This window comes from Schistocerca gregaria, chromosome 4, assembly GCF_023897955.1.
Source record: "Schistocerca gregaria isolate iqSchGreg1 chromosome 4, iqSchGreg1.2, whole genome shotgun sequence".
Classification (NCBI taxonomy): domain Eukaryota; kingdom Metazoa; phylum Arthropoda; class Insecta; order Orthoptera; family Acrididae; genus Schistocerca; species Schistocerca gregaria.
This window is the reverse complement of record NC_064923.1, coordinates 29,768,904-29,787,807: the sequence shown is the minus strand read 5'-3', so window position 1 is coordinate 29,787,807 and position 18,904 is coordinate 29,768,904. Positions and strand designations below refer to the sequence as shown.

Genomic DNA, 18,904 nt, shown 5'->3' with positions numbered 1-18,904 from the left:
AGTGTTCTCAACCTCTCTAACCTTGTCTAAAGCACTCTCCCCTCTTGAATTATTTATATTATCTAAGTTATCCAAGAATATCACTTTCAGCTCTAAACTTGCATTTAATCATGCTACGTTGGTGAAGAACCTATTTTCCTTTACACATAATGCCTACTGGAAGTATCACTTTGCATCCCAATCCAAAAATATTTCCAACAGCAAACCTGACATTGAACCCTGCCTTGAACAGTTCCAACCATGATCCCAACTTCATCCGCCACCACTACCTCAAAATCATCCCATACAAGCCTTCCAAGAATTCATCATATCCAGCACTACTTTACAACCATTCCTCAGATCCCTACAACATGACCCTAACCTGTCTTTGCAGAACTCCTGGAACTACATCCCCTGAAAGCTAATGACTCCATCATTATCCTCCCAGCACTGACAGAGGTATGTTAGTGAAGGTCTACTCCAGCTGTCTGACACCTATGCATACAGCATCTGCATTCAAAATCCCATCCCTACGATTCAAACTGACCTGCAGTCCCTCTTAAAAACCTCAGGCTCTTCACAAGAACTTTTACCTCATTTAACAGAACTTCTTACCCCACCAAAACCATGCCTCCTCAGTTTTTACCTTCTTCCTAAGATCCACAAACCCAATCGTCTGGGCTCTCATACAGTTGCTGGCTTCCAAGCACCCAATGAACATGTATCTGCCTGAGTTGATGAACACCTGCAACCCATAACGCAAATACTCCCCTGCTATATTACAGATACCAACCATTTCCTAATCATCTGAATCCATGTCCTTTCCACTCCGACCACACACATTGCTTGTCACCATTGATGCCATCTCCCTCTAGACGAACATCCCCCATGTACACGGTCAGTCTCCTGTTTAACGTTTCCTCAATCAACACCCAGCTGATTCAAAGCCTATGACATCTTTCTTGCTCACCTTAATCAACTTTACACTTACCAACAATTACTTCACCTTTCGGAGGCAGACATACAAACAGATCTGTGGTACAGCCATGGAAACCATTATTGCTCCTTCCTCTGCCAGCCTTTTAATGGGTTACTTTGAAGGGACTTTCCTGGGATCCATACAGCTGCACATGCAGTTTGATTTAGAAACATTGATGAAATCTTTGTGAATTTACTTATGGTAAGGTTTACCTGTTAAAATTTCTGGAATCTCTAAATATCTTCTGCCAATTAAATTTCACATGGTCCCATTTCAAATACCACGCCACTTTCCTTGATGTTGATCTCATCCTCACTGAAGGCCACCTACACACTTCTGTCCATATTAAACCTACTAACAAACAACAGTACTTTCATTTCAACAGTTACCATCCCTTCAATGTCAAACATTCCCTCCCATACCAAGGCAAACATATTTGTTCAGACGCAAACTTTTTGTAACAATACACCACTATCTCACCTCAGCCTTCACTGTACATGACTACCCCAACAGCCTAGTTAAAAAATAGATTTCCCAGGCACTACATCCAATCATGGTACTGTTGATCCCTACAAAAAATAACTTTGAAGCATATCACTTGGCACTCAGTATTGTCCTGGTCTTGAATGTATTAATCAGCTACTTTGACAAAGCCATGACTTCCTAAAATCATGCCCTGAAATGAGAGCCAATCTGTCAGATTTTGCCCACCATGCCTAGAATAGCTTTCTTTTACCCTCCCGATCTCCACAATATCCTTGTTAGATCCTAAGCACCTTCTACATCCATCTCCATGCCCTATGGCTCCTGCCCCTGTGACTGTCCCTGCTGCAACACTTGCCCTATGCACCCTTCTACCACCATCTATTTCAGCCTTGTAACTGGCAAAACATATACTATCAAAGAAAGAATCTCCTGTGAAATGACATGCACTAATGTAAACACTGTATGGCCTTTCACATTGGCATGACAACCACCCATTTATCAGCCAAGATGAATGTGCATAAGCAGAGGGTGTAGACGCAACACACAATATCCTGTTGCAGAGCATACTCTACAACCTGACAGTCATGACTTCACCACACATTCCATCTGGATTCTTTCACCCACATCAGTTTCTCAGAACTCAGCAGGCGGTAACAAGCACTATAACATGTCCTTGGTTCTCATCACCCACCTGGTGTTAATTTACGTTAATTCCTTCCATCCACAGATCCATCATACCATTTTAGTTTTGTGCATGTGCTATTGCTTGACCTGTCTATTGTTCACCGCAGCCACTCCCACCTCTGCTACACACAATGCACTTCGCTTTTCACTCTTATTAACTCATGCACTATGTTTTAGTAGTGATCTCTGTCTTGCGTACTAACCTGTCTTCCACCATTAAACTCTCAGATTTTCAAATCTCATCCAGAGCAGTCCCCAACAATCAGTCTTTCCTTCTCATCTCATCTGGTTAGTCTCCCCAGATATGGGGTTCTGGGTAATTTTGTGGCCCATATGCCTGTTGCTAAACGTCTCTAGTCCTTTTCCTTCACCTCCACTCCAACTCTTCTGCCAGTAGAAGAAGTGTGTGTGTGTGTGTGTGTGTGTGTGTGTGTGTGTGTGTGTGTGTGTTTTTATTAGAAATATTGTCCACATCTACAGACTTTTTATTTTTTGGTGACTTAATTATTCTTTCAATTTAATGTAACAATGTAAGGATACCTGTAGGGTTCTGTGTCTGATAGCTATCTGTAGAAGAGCCATTGCCTTGTCCACAGATCCTTTACAGGCTGCCTTCTCTGCTGCTGTCAAAAAATGTGTATTTAGTATTTCTGCAACAATTTCAGGTTTATTTTTATAATATTGTCACTTTGTTTAATTTATGTCTGTATCATGTTTCCTGTTTTTCTGCCTTTTCCCCTCTTTATCACATTCTAAATTGTTTACATTTTTTCTTTTTTATCAATTTCAGTTTTTATGCACATTCTGTATGATTTATTTATCAACTTCTTTACAGTACTGCAGTAAAGTTTGTGGTGCTGCTGTTTGTTTGGATCATTACAAGTTCTGAGAGAACTATATAGCATCCCCTTTGTTATGCAGGATGTTTTTATTTCTGCAGTGAGCCATTCCTTCCTGACAATTGTTACATGACTGTGTCTAATTACTATTTGGGAAATGTAGCTTCAAAGAGAGAAATGAATTCATTTAAAAATGTGTTATACTTTTCATTTACACCCATTTCAGTTTAAACTGAACACCCATCTTTCTCTCACAGGCTGTAGTTGAAATTTTTAAGGGTCTCCTCATTCATCATCCTAAAACACTTCCAAGAATGCTCAGAACTGTTGCATACATTGGTGCCAGTGAGTGAAAGTAATTGACCAGCATGGTTAGAAATGCCATTTACAATTGGACATCCACTGATACTGCTGATTTTTGACTTATCTATAAATATATTGTCAGTCAAACTGCAACAGTTACTAGTAACACTGGTTGGAAATTCTACTACTGGCATCAAGTTAAAAGACTCATGTTTTAAATCTACTTTACTATTGCTCTCATTTACAAAATTTATTTTAAAAACACCTGCAATTATTAAATTCTTGTACTCTGAATAAAGCTGGTATAAAAAGAGAATGTAGTTTCCTCAGGAACACATTCTACATCTACGTGCAGAGGGTACATCCCACTGTACCAGTTATTAGGTTTTCTTCATGTTCCATTCACATATGGAGAGTGGGCAGAATGATTGTTTGAATGCCTCTGTGTATGCAGTAATTATTCTGATCTTACTCTCATGATCCCTGTGTGAGCAATACGTAGGGGATTGCAGTATATTCCTAGTCACCATTTAAAGCTAGTTCCTGAAATCTTGTTAATAGACTTTCTTGGAATAATTTACATCTATTTTCAGAGTCTTCCAGTTCAGTTCCTTCAGTATCCCTGTGATGAAGCAATCTGGGATATCTTTACTTCCTCTCTTGTTTTGCCATCCTGCCTCCTTAAATTCATTTTTTTTTTCAATTTTTGACTAATTACCATTAACACACATGAGCACAATTTACATTTTCATAAAAGAGAAAGGTTGGCCCATAGTCTTAGGAAATATAGCACCAGGTCTAATTTTGTGCTTAGTTTTGTGTATGTAATTAATTTCCTAATTTATTTTGATTATTCCTAGTTAATATCTTTCTAATAGGGTGACATCAGTAATTGTTTCGTGACTTAAATTCTATTGTTGACTTTTAAATTCTATTGTTGACTTATAAACAAATATAAATTCTGTACTAATTACAAACACTTGGAAGGAGAACTATTCTCAAAGTATTTATTTGGCTCTATTTGAAAACATATTAGCAAAGCCAGCCCTTAATTAGCTCCAAAATAATTATCAGGTTTATCAAATGCATTGCTTGCATAACTATAGCTGCTAATTTCATTATTTAAACAAGTAATTCAGCCTAACCTTTGTGGTAGAAGAAACTACTAAAAACAAGGAATTTGATGGATTCAGCTAATTGAATGAGTAATGTTTTAATTGTAATTTCTGTAACCTAAACAATGAACAATGTATAATTTCAGGGTGTTATTGTGAGGATATATAAAGGCCTAATTTTTGGTCCTGAGCCAGTCAGTCCATGGCAGATTTTCAGATGGGAAGTCTGTATCAGAGTAACAATAATGCATTAGCTTACTGGAATTAGTGTAACACAAATAGACCATGTGTTAAAACAATTGTAGTGTCTGTTCAATTTATTTGAGAGATAGTGCCACATGTATAGTATTATTCTGCAAGAACTGTGAATTGTGTGATTAGGTATTTTACTGCTCATAGATGTTCAACAGCAAACTACTGTAGCAGTATGCTGATGTTTGCTTGCAACATTTACCAATAGTGAACTGGCAATATAACTGTGTAATAAGGGGAGGAGGGGGGGGGGGGGGGGGAGGGGGGTTGTGAACTGTGTGGAATGCAACTGTGCAGCTGTTGGCTACATCATTTACAGTAATCAGTGTTGAGCTTCCATCCCCCATTTTTCAGCCAATACATCGACACAGAGGACTATCAATGAAGAAATAAAGCAGGCAAACATCACACACTCTTCCATGGGTTAAACAAACCTTTGACCAACTGTGCTGCCATTCTCTGTTCAGTTCCACTGTTAATCTTATTTCGTATTGGTCCCACATACTTGAGCAATATTCTAGAACCAGTTGCCCAAGTTATTCGTAAGCGATCTCCATTGTATACTGACAGCACTTCCCCAATATTCTACTAATAAATAGAGGTCTACCATCTGCCTTACCCACAACTGAGCCTATGTGATCATTCCATTTCACATCCCTGTACAGTGTTACGCCCAGGTATTTGTATGAGTTGACTGATTCCAACATTGACGCATTGATATTGCAGTCATAGGATACTACGGTTTTGTGTGTGTGTGTGTGTGTGTGTGTGTGTGTGTGTGTGTGTGTGTGTGTGTGTGTGTGTGTGAAGTGCACACTTTTACATTTCTGAACATTTAAAGCTAGTTGCTAATATTTGCACCACTTTGAAATCTTATCAAGATCTGACAATATTTATACAGCTTGTTCCAGATAGTACTTCATTATAGATGCCAGCATCATCTGCGCTCTGCCTTTGATCGTGTACACCTGCTGGGTTACAGGACTGGAGTAGGTGGTGGTGGGAGGGTGCATGGGGCAGGTTTTACACATGGGGTGGTTACAAGGGTAGGAGCCAGAGGGTAGGGAAGGTGGTTTGGGGATTTCATAGGGATGAACTAAGAAGTTACGAAGGTTAGGTGGATGGCGGAAAGACACTCTTGGTGGAGTGGGGAGGATTTCATGAAGGATGGATCTCATTTCAGGGCAGGATTTGAGGAAGTCGTATCCCTGCTGGAGAGCCACATTCAGAGTCTGATCTAGTCCCGGAAAGTATCCTGTCACAAGTGGGGCACTTTTGTGGTTCTTCTGTGGGAGGTTCTGGGTTTGAGGGGATGAGGAAGTGGCTCTGGTTATTTGCTTCTGTACCGGGTCAGGAGGGTAGTTGGGGGATGCAAAAGCTGTTTTCAGGTTGTTGGTGTAATGGTTAAGGGATTCCGGACTGAAGCAGATTCATTTGGCACGAAGACCTAGGATGTAGGGAAGGGACCGTTTGATGTGGAATGGGTGGCAGCTGTCATAATGGAGGTACTGTTTCTTGTTGGTGGGTTTGATGTGGACGGACATGTAAAGCTGGTCATTGAACAGACCGAGGTCAACGTCAAGGAAAGTGGCATGAGATTTGGAGTAGGACCAGGTGAATCTGATGGAACCAAAGGAGTTGAGGTTGGAGGTGAAATTCTGGAGTTCTTCTTCACTGTGAGTCCAGATCATGAAGATGTCATCAATAAATCTGTACCAAACTTTGGGTTGGCAGGCCTGGGTAACCAAGAAGGCTTCCTCTAAGTGACCCATGAATAGGTTGGCGTACGAAGGGGTCATCCTGGTACCCATGGCTGTTCCCTTTAATTGTTGGTATGTCTGGCCTTCAAATGTGAAGAAGTTGTGGGTCAGGATGAAGCTGGCTAAGCTAATGAGGAAAGAGGTTTTAGGTAGGGTGGCAGGTGATCGGCGTGAAAGGAAGTGCTCCATCGCAGCGAGGCCATGGACGTGCAGAATATTTGTGTATAAGGAAGTGGCATTAATGGTAACAAGGATGGTTTCTGGGGGTAACAGATTGGGTAAGGATTCCAGGCATTCGAGAAAGTGGTTGGTGTCTTTGATGAAGGATGGGTGACTGCATGTAATGGGTTGAAGGTGTTGATCTATGTAGGCAGAGATACGTTCTGTGGGGGCTTGGTAACCAGCTACAATGGGGCGGCTGGGATGACTGGGTTTGTAAATTTTAGGAAGAAGGTAGAAGGTGGAGGTGCTGGGTGTCGGTGGGGTCAGGAGGTTGATGGAGTCAGGTGAAAGGTTTCGTAGAGGGCCTAAGGTTCTGAGGATTCCTTGAAGCTTTGCCTGGACATCAGGAATGGGATTACCTTGACAAACTTTGTATGTGGTGTTGTCTGAAAGCTGACGCAGTCCCTCAGCCACATACTCCCGACAATCAAGTACCAAGGTCATAGAACCCTTGTCCGCCTGACAATATATATATTGTCAGGCTACAGTGAAGATCCCTAGCTCTTTAAATAAGTGTCTGCAGGATGATCTTGGACGAACTCCAGCAATTATTCTGATTACATGCTCTCGTGCAATGAACACTCTTTTACTTAGTGATGAGTTACCCCAGAATATGATGCCATATGATAGCAGAGATTGAAAATAGATGTGGTAAGCTAATTTACTGGAATGTATATCACCAAAATTTGCAATGACCCTAATAGCGTAAGTAGCTGAACTCAAACGTTTCAGAAGATCTTCAGTTCCCGCCCCCCCCCCCCCCCCGTCCCCCCTCTCCCGGACGGAAGTGTCCCCGATAACGGGTCGAGATGACAGATGATGTAGGGGTCGAATCTGCTGGGGCCCCATGCACCAATCTGCCCATTGCAGCAAGTCCAGTTGATATAACAGGAGGCATGGGCAATGTGTCGGCGTCCATTGGAGGAGGAGGTGGCTCTGACAGAGGATTGTCATCCGGTTCCTGCACGGGCACGTCTCCTGGTGGCATCCGTTCTTGTGCTGGCATCGCTATGATGGTGAGAGGGCTGCATTGTGAGTATTGAGAGATGCCAAGATCCCGAGCGTCAGGTAGAGCCGAAGGTGGTGTAGCGGCATTTGGAACAGGCACTGGTGGTTGCAACATGCAACGGACAATGAAAGGAAAGTTAGAGTAGGCGTCAATTACGAGGAGCCAATAAGTACATAAAAAGGGTCCCTCAAAGTCAGCATGAATGTGCTCCCAGGGCGTTTCAGGTGAAGATGACTTCAGGGCAGCGGCCTGTGATGCACAAGGGCCGCAGGCAGCAACCATGTGTGCAATTTCAGAGTCGATGCCAGGCCAGTACACATGACGGCGCGCCAGAGATTTTGTGCGAGGCACACCCCAGTGCCCTTGGTGAAGGAGGCGCAAGACCGAAGCACGCAAAGACACAAGTACCACAACACACGGCGAAGCATTGTCAGAATACAATGTAAAATCCAGGAGAGGTTAGGATCAGAACCCGTAGCAGCCGCCAGCCGGTCCCCAGTGATGGGGAACCCGTCCACAACCTGCTGCTCGGCAACATCCAGGTGGAAACACAGAAGTTCGTCCCTATCGAATGCCAGATCAGGACCCATGGGAAGGTGAGACAGTGATCAGTATTTGCATGTTGAGCCATTGGCCGGAAATGAATCTCATAATTTAAACGAGACAAGTAAGGAGCCCAACACTGGAGGCGGTGTGCAGCCTTGTCGGGAAGTGACGTTGATGGATGAAACAAGGAAACAAGTGGTTTGTGATACATAACAAGATGAAATTTTGAGCCATAGAGAAAAACACCAAACTTATGAATAGCATAAATAATGACCAAAGCTTCTTTTTCAATTTGAGAATACTTTTGTTGGGCATCCGTGAGCGTTTTGGAGGCATAAGCAATGGGTTGTTCCGAACCATCAGAAAAAGGGTGCAGAAGGACAGCACAGACCCCATATTGAGAGGCGTCTGTGGCAAGAACAAGATGTTGGCCAGGTCAATAAGTAGCCAGGCATGGGGCCTGTTTCATCATAGTCTTCAATTTCTGGAAAGCCGCATCGCATGATGCGGACCAGGCACGTTTTTATGCAACAGGCGATGCAACGGCTGAGCCATCGAAGCTGCAGACAGTAAAAACTTGTGATAGTATGCTATTTTCCCCAAGAAGGCCTGCAGTTCCTTAACAGATGTAGGGCGAGGAAGGCATCGATCGCAGCGGCAGTTTGCTGAAGCGGACGAATATCATCCCGAGAGAGTTGAAACCCCAAGTAGGTGATAGATGCCTGAAAAAATTGTGATTTCTGAAGATTACACTTAAGACCGGCAGTCTGTAAGACATGAAAAAGTGTGCGGAGATTTTGAAGATGTTCTTCAGTGGTGGAGCCAGTGACAAAAATGTCGTCCATGTAATTGATACACAGGGAGCAATAATTGTTCCAAGAACCGCTGAAAGAGAACAGGGATGCTATAGTTCAATTCTTTTATCTTGGCAGCTCGCCCATGCCGACCCAGACACGAGAGATTGCTGCGTTGCCAGTTGCACATGACGCACGCGCCAAGAGAAGCAGTGCCATAGTATAGCATAGTTCGCAAGCTTGCGGTTAGAGGGGAGCGCGCAGTTCATGAAGTAAAGCCACCACGGCCGCATTAACCCTTTCGCTGCTACAAAGACGTGCTCCCCGCATTCCGCACTGTGCGCGATTTTGTCACTGCACTGCTCGCCTGTGCAGACACATGGTGTTCCGACTGCTTTGACACTTATCATTCGATTCCACAAAAAGTATTTGGCCCAAAAATTAGATTTTCACACATCTTCTTCACTGATACCTTCCCCCATAAATAACTTAATTTTGTTTTGATGTTCAACACAGTTATTATGTAGCATTAAATATAGTAAACAATTGCACGAAAGTGCTTTAAAATAAAGCCAAACGCGGCTGGTGTAAATAAAACTTTTAGTACAATCGCGAAAGATGGAATATTTCTCAATATTACACACGACACCTATGTGTTACTTAAATTAAATGAGATATTGCTATACAGTAAATTTTATATGAAATTTAGGTATCTAGTCCACATTTCATTCTCAACATTATGGCAACTAAAATCGACCATACGGAAAGTATACGCTATGGACTTTGACCTCTGCAAACTCTTCAAAATTTCATGCAGTGGTTTACTGCATTTAATGCTGCACAATAATTTTGTTGAACATCGAAACAAAATTAAGCCATTTATGGGGGGAAGGTATCAGTCAAGAAGACGTGTTAAAATCAAATTTTTGGGCCAAATAGTTTTTGTGAAATCGAATGATAAGTGTGTCAAAGCAGTGGGAACACAATGTGTCTGCCGAGGCAAGCAGTGCACTGATGACAAAATCGTGCACAGCGCGGAATGTGGGGAGCACGTGTCAGCAGCAGCGAAAGGGTTAATGAAGAGCCAAAGCACTAGAAATTTCAAAAAATTGCATTCAAACGAATAAAATTCGTGAAGTAAGGCACTTCAATATTGTTTTCAAATAACGAAAATATTAAGCACCACACAAGGTTTGAACTCATAACCTTGCACTTCCCAGCCCAACACATTAACTGTTACACTAACGCAACTCCTCTAACAGTAAAACTCTATGAGGATTGTAACACATCACACAAAATACTGACAAACATTGTTGATATGACTATGAATTACTCACGTTTTGTCGAAGTACAATAGGAAAGAAACAGTTACCACTGTTCTTTATTGTGAAAAAGCGGTTTGTGAAATTGATACAAACATCTTTCCTTGCCATTGCCTCAATTAGAAGTCTTATTGCTTGTTTGGATTAATTAATTAATAGTATATGAAGCGATTGGTATAAAGAATGCTTTTTCCAAACATTCTATAAAAGAAAGTCTGCTATCAAGACATTGTTTTTGTTCTATTACTTTATTTATGACTGAACATTTCTAAAACAGGACACTCATCCGTGCTCTGCACTGCAGTCGAGATCTGGCAACGTCGTTCTCTCTTCATTGGCTGACTGTGTTTTGTGATGTCAGATGTGCAGAACGAACCTAAACCCAGCTGCCAACATAAATGATGTGCACTTTAGCAACCCTGAATGGCAAGCGTTGGTATTGATAGAGGCTGAAAGGCGTGTTAAGGACCAGAAACTGCCGGGAAGCAGCGTCGAGAGGAAGTTGATGATAAGCTTCTGACAAGTCAATTTTAGAAAAATACTGGCCTCCAGCAAGTTTAGTGAACAGTTCTTCAGGATGGGGCATAGGGTAAGTGTCGATGAGGCATTGAGAATTTACAGTGGCTTTGAAATCGCCACAGAGACGAATATCACCATTTGGCTTAGCAACGACAACGACAGGAGAGGACCACTCACTGGAAGTAGCAGGAAGCAAGACCCATGAAGTAGTGAGATGATCCAACTCCCATTTTACCCGATCACAAAGGGCCACAGGAATGGGCCGCGCCCAAAAAAACTTTGGCCGAGCAGTGGGTTTGAGTGTGATATGACTTCAAAGTCGTTTGCACGGCCTAACCCAGGAGAAAAAAGGGACGAAAATGTCATCGACAAGGAATCCGATTGGCCATAAAGAATAGTATCAGAGACAATATTGACAGAGTCATATATGGAGAACCCAAAAACACTGCGTTACTCTGGTCGACCAAAAATATGGGAACAGTGTGAACGACAGATTTGTAAGATACTTCAGCATGAAACTGTTCCAAGAGAGAAATCTTCTGTTTATTGTACATCCGTAATTGCCAAGTGACAGGTGACAGGAGTGGAGAACCCAACTGAAGATATGTCTGAGAATTAATTATAGTGGCAGCAGAACTGGTATCCACCTGCATGCGAACATCTCGACCAAGTATTTGGACATTGAGGAATAACTTCCCTGAAAGGGCAGAAGTGCAATTGACAGACAACATAGAATCAGAATCAGCGTCATGTTCATGAACATCATGTATGCGGTTGGATTTGCAAACGGAAGACATTGCAATTGTGAAACACAGGCCAATGCTGAAGATAATCCTCATGTGAATGTTTTGTAAAACATTGTGGACATGAAGGAAGTTGCTGGGGTGTTTGGTGCAGTTTCTTAGCAGGTTGTTTACGGTTAGGCCGAGGCTGCGCGTGGGAGCGCACTGCAGCCACTTCGGTCGGCGGGGACGTGCTGCATGCGTTGTCAACAGCGCACAGAGGTTGAATTTCCCCAACATTGCCCCACGCCTCTATTTGCGCCCCAGTGACGTGAGAAATTTCAAAAGACTGCGCAATGGAGAGAACTTCATATAGAGTTGGATTTGCCAACTGAAGGGCACATTGCTGAACTTCTTTGTCGGGCGCCGACCAGATAATAGCATTCCATGCCATGGAATCGGCATAGGATTCTTTGTGAACGTCAGTAACAAATTGACACTTTCGACTGAGGGCGTGAAGTTCAGCAGCTGAAGCACAATAGGACTGATGTGGCTGTTTTTGACAATGATAAAAACAACACGAGAGGCTACCACATGTGTTGAGAATAGACAGACAGAAGTGAGCACGTTTCAGCAAAGGACAGACGCAGAATCCTTCAAAGGAGCCAATTGTGACAACAACCAATACATTTGAGGTGAAATCTAGGAAAGGAACAGAGACTTACACGGTTGTTCCTCCATGACATGAAATGCCAAGAAGTGCTGTCGAAGACGTTTTTCATAATCAGACCAGACTTCTGCCGTCTCATTGTAAGGAGGAAAAGGATGTATAACCAACGACGAGAAATGCCCCGCATTTGATGCCACAACGAAATCGCGAATTGCCACTGCTAGAAGCGTTTGCTGTTCAAGGAGATTTTGCAATAGTTGCTCGACAGTAGCCATGGGAACCTGTGGGTCAATGGTGAAAAGGAAAAGTCCCATCCTCATCGCCAATTGTTATAACGTCAAGTTTAACACATATTTCAGAACGACACAACACATATAAGTCACAGAGTAAGTTGACAAGCAAGACATGTGTACATATTAGTATTCGAATGAGCACTGAGTCCAAGTCTAGCGGTCGCTGCTTAGCTAGAGACAGCGCCGCACATAGAGGACGCGCATAATTGCGCGGCGGCGCTTTGAATAATCGACGAGTCACAACATGCCCTGTCTCCCTTGTAATAATATTCGAAATTGTTTTGATTTTGTTATCAGAGATATTAATCAAGACATGATGCACATATGCCTGGACTTTTTAACGACCTTTCTTAATGTAGCACAGTAGTTTTTATAATATTTGGCTGTTTCTGGGTCACTACTCTTTCTTGTTGTTAGATAAAGTTCCTTTCTGTGGTTACACAATATTTTTATTCCTTTAGTAAGCCAAGGTTTTTGCATTGTTTCTTATAATTAAATTTAACTACTTCCTTGGTGAAACAGTTTTCAAATTCTCTTACAAGTGTATCATGAAATAAGTTATATTTTAAATTAGCATCGGGTTCCTTGTATACCTCATCCCAGTCTAACTGCAGATGATTTTCGCTGAAATTTCTAATTGTTGAGTCATTCATTAATTGAACACACAACATTGGAGGGAAATTTTGAATTATTGGATGGAGCTATGTCATATATTGTAACTAGCTGAGCACCATGATCAGAAAGGCCAAGAATTTATCAGAAATGACAAGAATTTATGTTTTTAAACTTATCTTGGTCTATAAAAGTGTTATCTATTAAATGTGCTGTTGTCCTTTACTACACAAGTAGGAAAATCAATGACAGATGTCAAATTGAAAGAACTGAACAAGACTTCCAGGTCATTCTTGCTATTACACTCTTTCAGTGAGTCAACATTGAAGTCCCCACAAATAATAATTTGCTTTCCTCTATCTGACAGATAGCACACCAAGGCATCCAAGTTCTCCAGGAATAAATGAAAGTTTCCTGAAGGGGACCTATATACTGTTGCAATTATAAAAGAGCCCTCCTTCAGTTTAAGTTGACTGGCACATGCATCTATATGTTGCTCTAGACAAAACTTTTTTGTATCTAAGCTTTTTACACTGTGATAACTTTTGACATATATGGCAACTCCTCATCTTATTCTCTCTACTCATATGTCCAGCTAGTTTATAACCACTGTTATTTTCCTTTACCATATCAGACACAATGTGATCCTCAGACAGGCACAGTATATCTATTACATTATCAGCTTCAGTGTCATCTAAACAAACCAGGAGCTCATCTAATTTATTCTTCAATCCTGGAATATTTTGGTGAAAAATGGTAACATTATTTTTTACTTTACTATTGTGAGAATCTACTTTTTTCTTTAATCCACCAATATTTTGGTTGAATATGGTTCCATTATTATTTACTGTTGTGAGAATCTTGTGAGTTTTGGACCTCTTTAGCACCTGCCTGCCTAAACTTCTCATTAGACACTGATATTAGTCTAAAAAAAGAGGTACATGCATGAGTATTAGTGTCCCCCCTTATGGAGTTAAGCAATTCAGCTTTCGCTTTGCTACCTTCAATTTCAATTCCTGTCTCATTTGCTAGGAACTGGACACTAAATTAGGTGCCACTAACAGCCTTTACATATGACCAGAATTTCTTTGGGTTCTGTAAAAGGTTATTTGACAATATTCTGCTATGGTAGTCGCTGAAGGCATCAAGCATTGTGCTCTTGACAGCCAAACATGTTCCATTTAGCATCTCTCTATTTATAGCTCTACACTTTGTTTTACACCTATTATGCAGTAATACCTGTTTCTACAGAAGTTTCTTTACAGTGCCTATATGCCATGGAGGTTCTCTCCCATTATGGACTTTTGTTCTGGGTAGATATCTATCAAGTGCGTGATCAACTGTTCTTTTAAACTTGAGCCACATTTCCTCTACATGCTCCTACCCTGTGCTGAAAGTTTCAAGTTCTTCATTGAGATGTGTCACTACTGCTTTTGTATCATTTATCACAGGACTATCTCCAATTGTAATAATAGTTACAGAACATGAAAACAGTGGACAACATTCAATATTGCAAATCAGAAGGGTACAACCTAACTACATTCTACTGCAGAACACACAATAAAGGTGGTGACATTGCCATCTACTGAAGAAAATGTAAGTGGTGTAGGGGAACAATTTCTGTGTTGACAATGATTTCAAAATTGCAGTTCTTACAATCATGTCTTGCACTGTTCCTTCCTATTCCTTTCTATGTCATAGGTGTATATAGACCCCCCCCCCCCCCCCCTGTGGAAATTTAACACACATCGTAGTTCAATTGATTATGTTATCAGAAATTATGACCGCATCATCTCAACAGGTGTAATTAATGGTCACCTCTCAGATCATTCAGGCCAAACACTAGTGCTAAAATGTAATACCAAAGTCAAAACAATAAAAATATACAAGCATAGGCAGGTATTATCTGCAAACAACATAGCTGCACTAAGACATAGTTTAAGCTAGGAATCATGGGAATCAGTTATTACTAGCATTTGTGTCAACAATAAAAGGAAAATGTTTACAGAAATTATTCACAGGCACTCCATCTTTAGTACACAAGTGGCCCATCAGGACCATCCAATCGCCATGTCATCTTCAGCTGAGGATGTGGATAGGAGGGTCAGCACACCACTCTCTGGGTCATTAAGATTGTTTTCTTTGACTGGAGCCACTACTACTCCATCAAGTAGTTCCTCAATTGGCAGCATGAGGCTGACTGCACCACAAAAATTGGCAACAGCACATGGCAGCCCGGATGGTCACCCATCCAAGTGCTGGCCACACCCAACAGTGCTTAACTTCAGTGATCTGATGGGAACCAGTGTATCCACTGCGGCAAAACCGTTGCCTACAGAAATAATAACTGAGTACTTAAACAGAGTCATTCCATTAAAAACAAGTGAGTATCCAGAAAAATTAACCTTGAAAATCAAAGCCTGTGCCACGAGATTTTAAAACAAAAGATCTGAAAGAAAAAATGGAAAACTTGTAACTTACACAGAGTGACTAACTCAGAGTTACAAAAAGGACTCTACAAGCAGTACAAATGTAAGTACTGCAAAGAAGTCAGCAGATTAAAATCATAAAGATTCAGCCAAAAGAACTCAGGTTTAGATAACATTTCAAAGACTAGCTGGTCAGTTGTAAATAAAATCAGAAACAATAAAACAGAAACTAAAATTAATAATGTTCAATTAATTGTGAATAATAAAGATATCTCTGATCCTCTTCTAATCAACAATATTTTTAATAATCACTTTATAGATACCGTTGAAAATGAAACAGGACATACAGCACTCATTGGAGTCAAAGAAAGGCAGCACGTTTTGTGTTATTGCGAAATATTGGAAAAAGCGTCACAGAAATGATACAGGATTTGGGCTAGACATTATTAAATGAAAGGCATTTTTCGTTGCGATGGAATCTTCTCACAAAATTCCAATCACCAACTTTCTCCTTCGAATGCAAAAATATATTGTTGACACTGTCTTACAGAGGGAGGAACAATCACCATGATAAAATAAGGGAAATCAGAGCTCGTATGGAAAGATATAGGTGTTCATTCTTTCACGCACTATATGAGATTGGAATAATAGGGAATTGTGAAGGTGGTTCAATGAACCCTCTGCAGGCACTTAAATGTGATTTGCAGAGTATCCATGTAGATGTAGATGCAACAAACGGAACTGCAGAACACTACCTGCAGTAAGCACAAATGACATTCTGCAGCTTATTGATAACCTCAGAAACAAAAAATTTGTAGGATTAGATGAAATTTCTCCTTATCTATTGAATAAATGCAAACATGAACTAATGAAACCACTAATTCATCTAATAAAATGTTTTCTCCAAGATGGTGTGTTCCCTGACAAGTTGAAACTATCTGTAGTGACACCAATGCACAAAACCGGAAAATACAGCATGTACAGAACTACAGACCCATTGCCCTAATCTCAACTTTCAGCAAACTGATAGAGAAAATAATATTTAAGAAAATCTTGGAACATTACAATAATGCTTGCATATTAAGTGATTTCGAGTACGGTTTTAGAAGAGATCGAACTACCTCATTAGCAGCTGTATAATTTGTCCATCATGTACTTGAAAAGATAAATGAAAAATCCAAAGTAGCAGGAGTATTCCTGGGCTTCTCAAGGGCTTTTGATAGAGTACATCATGATGTGCTCTTATCAAAAATTATGAAGAGTGGTGTCACTGGAAAACTCATGCAGTTCTTAGAAACATATTTAAGGGGCAGACAACAGTGCATGGACATTATCCACTCTAATGGAGAAATACTGGAGAGGAGAAAGTCAAGTAAAAGAAATATACATTTTGGTCCTCCTCAGGGCTCCATTTTAGGTCCAATCCTATTCATATGCCATGTAAATGAATTCCCAAGTACTCTTGACAATATTCAATTGATCACTTTGTATGCAGATGATACATCTGGTGTCTGCTATGCAGACAATGACCCTAGTGTAGTTCAAGAGATACATAACTTTATTGAAAAGGCAAGAGCTCACTTTGAAAGAGAGAACCTAAAAGTAAACATAGAAATAACCAGTATTATTCATTTTAATCCAAGTGGTCCAAACAGACAAAATACTGTGATTTATGAAATTCTACCAAAAATCTGTACAGATTGTAAATTCTTGGGTTTATGCATAGATGATCAAGTTTCATGGAAGCAGCAAGCTGATTATGTCTGTAAAACAATAACACCAAGTCTAGATATATTAAGAATATTACCATCATATCTTAATTCTGAAACCCTAATTACTGTAAATTTTCTTGTCTTTCTTACTGTAAATTTTCTTGTCTTATGGAATAGTACTGTAGGGTGGGATATGGCAAACTAATATGAAAAATGTTTTCATACTGTAGAAGTGAACCTTGAGGATCATAGCAAAATAAAACCAGGAACTTCTTGCAAACCTCTATTCATTAGACACAATTTTCTCACAGTTTATGCCACTTGTGTACTAGAAACTATAATGCTAGTGAAAGAAGACATAAGACCACAAAAAGAAACATGGACATTCACAATTATGAAACAAGGCATAGAAAAGATTTTCATATGGTTAACAGAAGATTAACTTTAACAGCAAACAGGCACTATTTCAAAGGAGCCCTTTTTAATAACTTGTTACCAAATGAAGTTAAGATATTGACAGGGGATACTTCCAAAAAACGAGTAAAGCAGTGGCTTGTCCAAAAATGCCTTATAACTTGAATTTATCACGAATTACAATGTAATAAGAAATAATGTAAACTAAAAAAAACGGTTATTCTAAAAACTTTATACTTCGTTGAAAATACACGTGCATGTAAAATTGTGATGAGCAATAAAATGAAATGAATCGAATTGGCTTTTCATCTAGTTTATTGACAATATGTATCTTTCTGCTTGGTTTAGTTGTTCTTTGCACTTTGGTAATTATTTTTTCCACAACTACATCACGGTTACTGATAGCAGTTTCGATGTGGACATCCTCAAAGTGGTCAGGTTTGTTTGTTGCCATTATGCCCACTTTGTTTCCATCAGGAGTGGTGTTCCTAACTACCTGTTCTATGTAGTTTTCACCCTACCTATTTATATTATGTCTTATCACACCCACCACTAACAAAACTGTAATTTTCCCAATTAATTGTTGGAGGAGCCTGTAACCCCTAGAAGGCACGTTCCCAGGTGGCAGATTAGGGGGATACCTCCCAGATGCAGGTGGTAAGAGGGAAATGAAATACCTCTCACGAAACGACAGGAAAACTGGCATCCTGCAGACAGATGCCGCTCGTCGAGGACTAGGCACACAGCTTAAAACTGTGGATCAGTGACAGACCCTCGTGACAGACCAGCCGATACACTTCATTCACATCGTCGTGGCTCGATGTCGAAATATAAAGGAACTGAAAAGGTTAGAGTATCCCCTGCAGGGGGAAGGACTGTGAAATGGCAAATGCTACCCGTGCAGCTTGCCTGCTTATCAAAAAGTGCCGTGAGAAGTCAAAACATCTGCACTTTGCCTTTTTCGACCTCAAACAGGCCTTTGACTAAGTACTGAGCAAGTTAATTTGGCTCGCCTTGTGAGAGCACAGAATACCTGAGGAGCTCATTAGGTGGATCAGACTGTTCTACCAGAACCCAAAGAGACAGTCAGCAGCTGGACTATCTGATGACTTTCCTATTTCCATGGGAGTTCGTCAGGGATCTGCTCTCTCGCCGTTCCTATTTGTCACTGTCGTGGATCCTGTCCCAAGAAACCTGACGTGCTGCTGGCCAGTGGAGGTAAGAATGGTCTGCAACTTCAAAC

General features: G+C 40.8%; 1 protein-coding gene and 1 pseudogene across 7 annotated transcripts in view; one reads left to right on the top strand and one right to left on the bottom strand.

Moving 5' to 3' along the window:
• Positions 1-18,904, top strand: part of LOC126267963 (neurexin-1a) — a 1,982,806-nt gene that overhangs the window by 1,793,146 nt on the left and 170,756 nt on the right. The gene's annotated exons all lie outside the window — the stretch shown is intronic.
• LOC126268387 (5S ribosomal RNA) lies at positions 15,322-15,439 on the bottom strand (annotated as a pseudogene).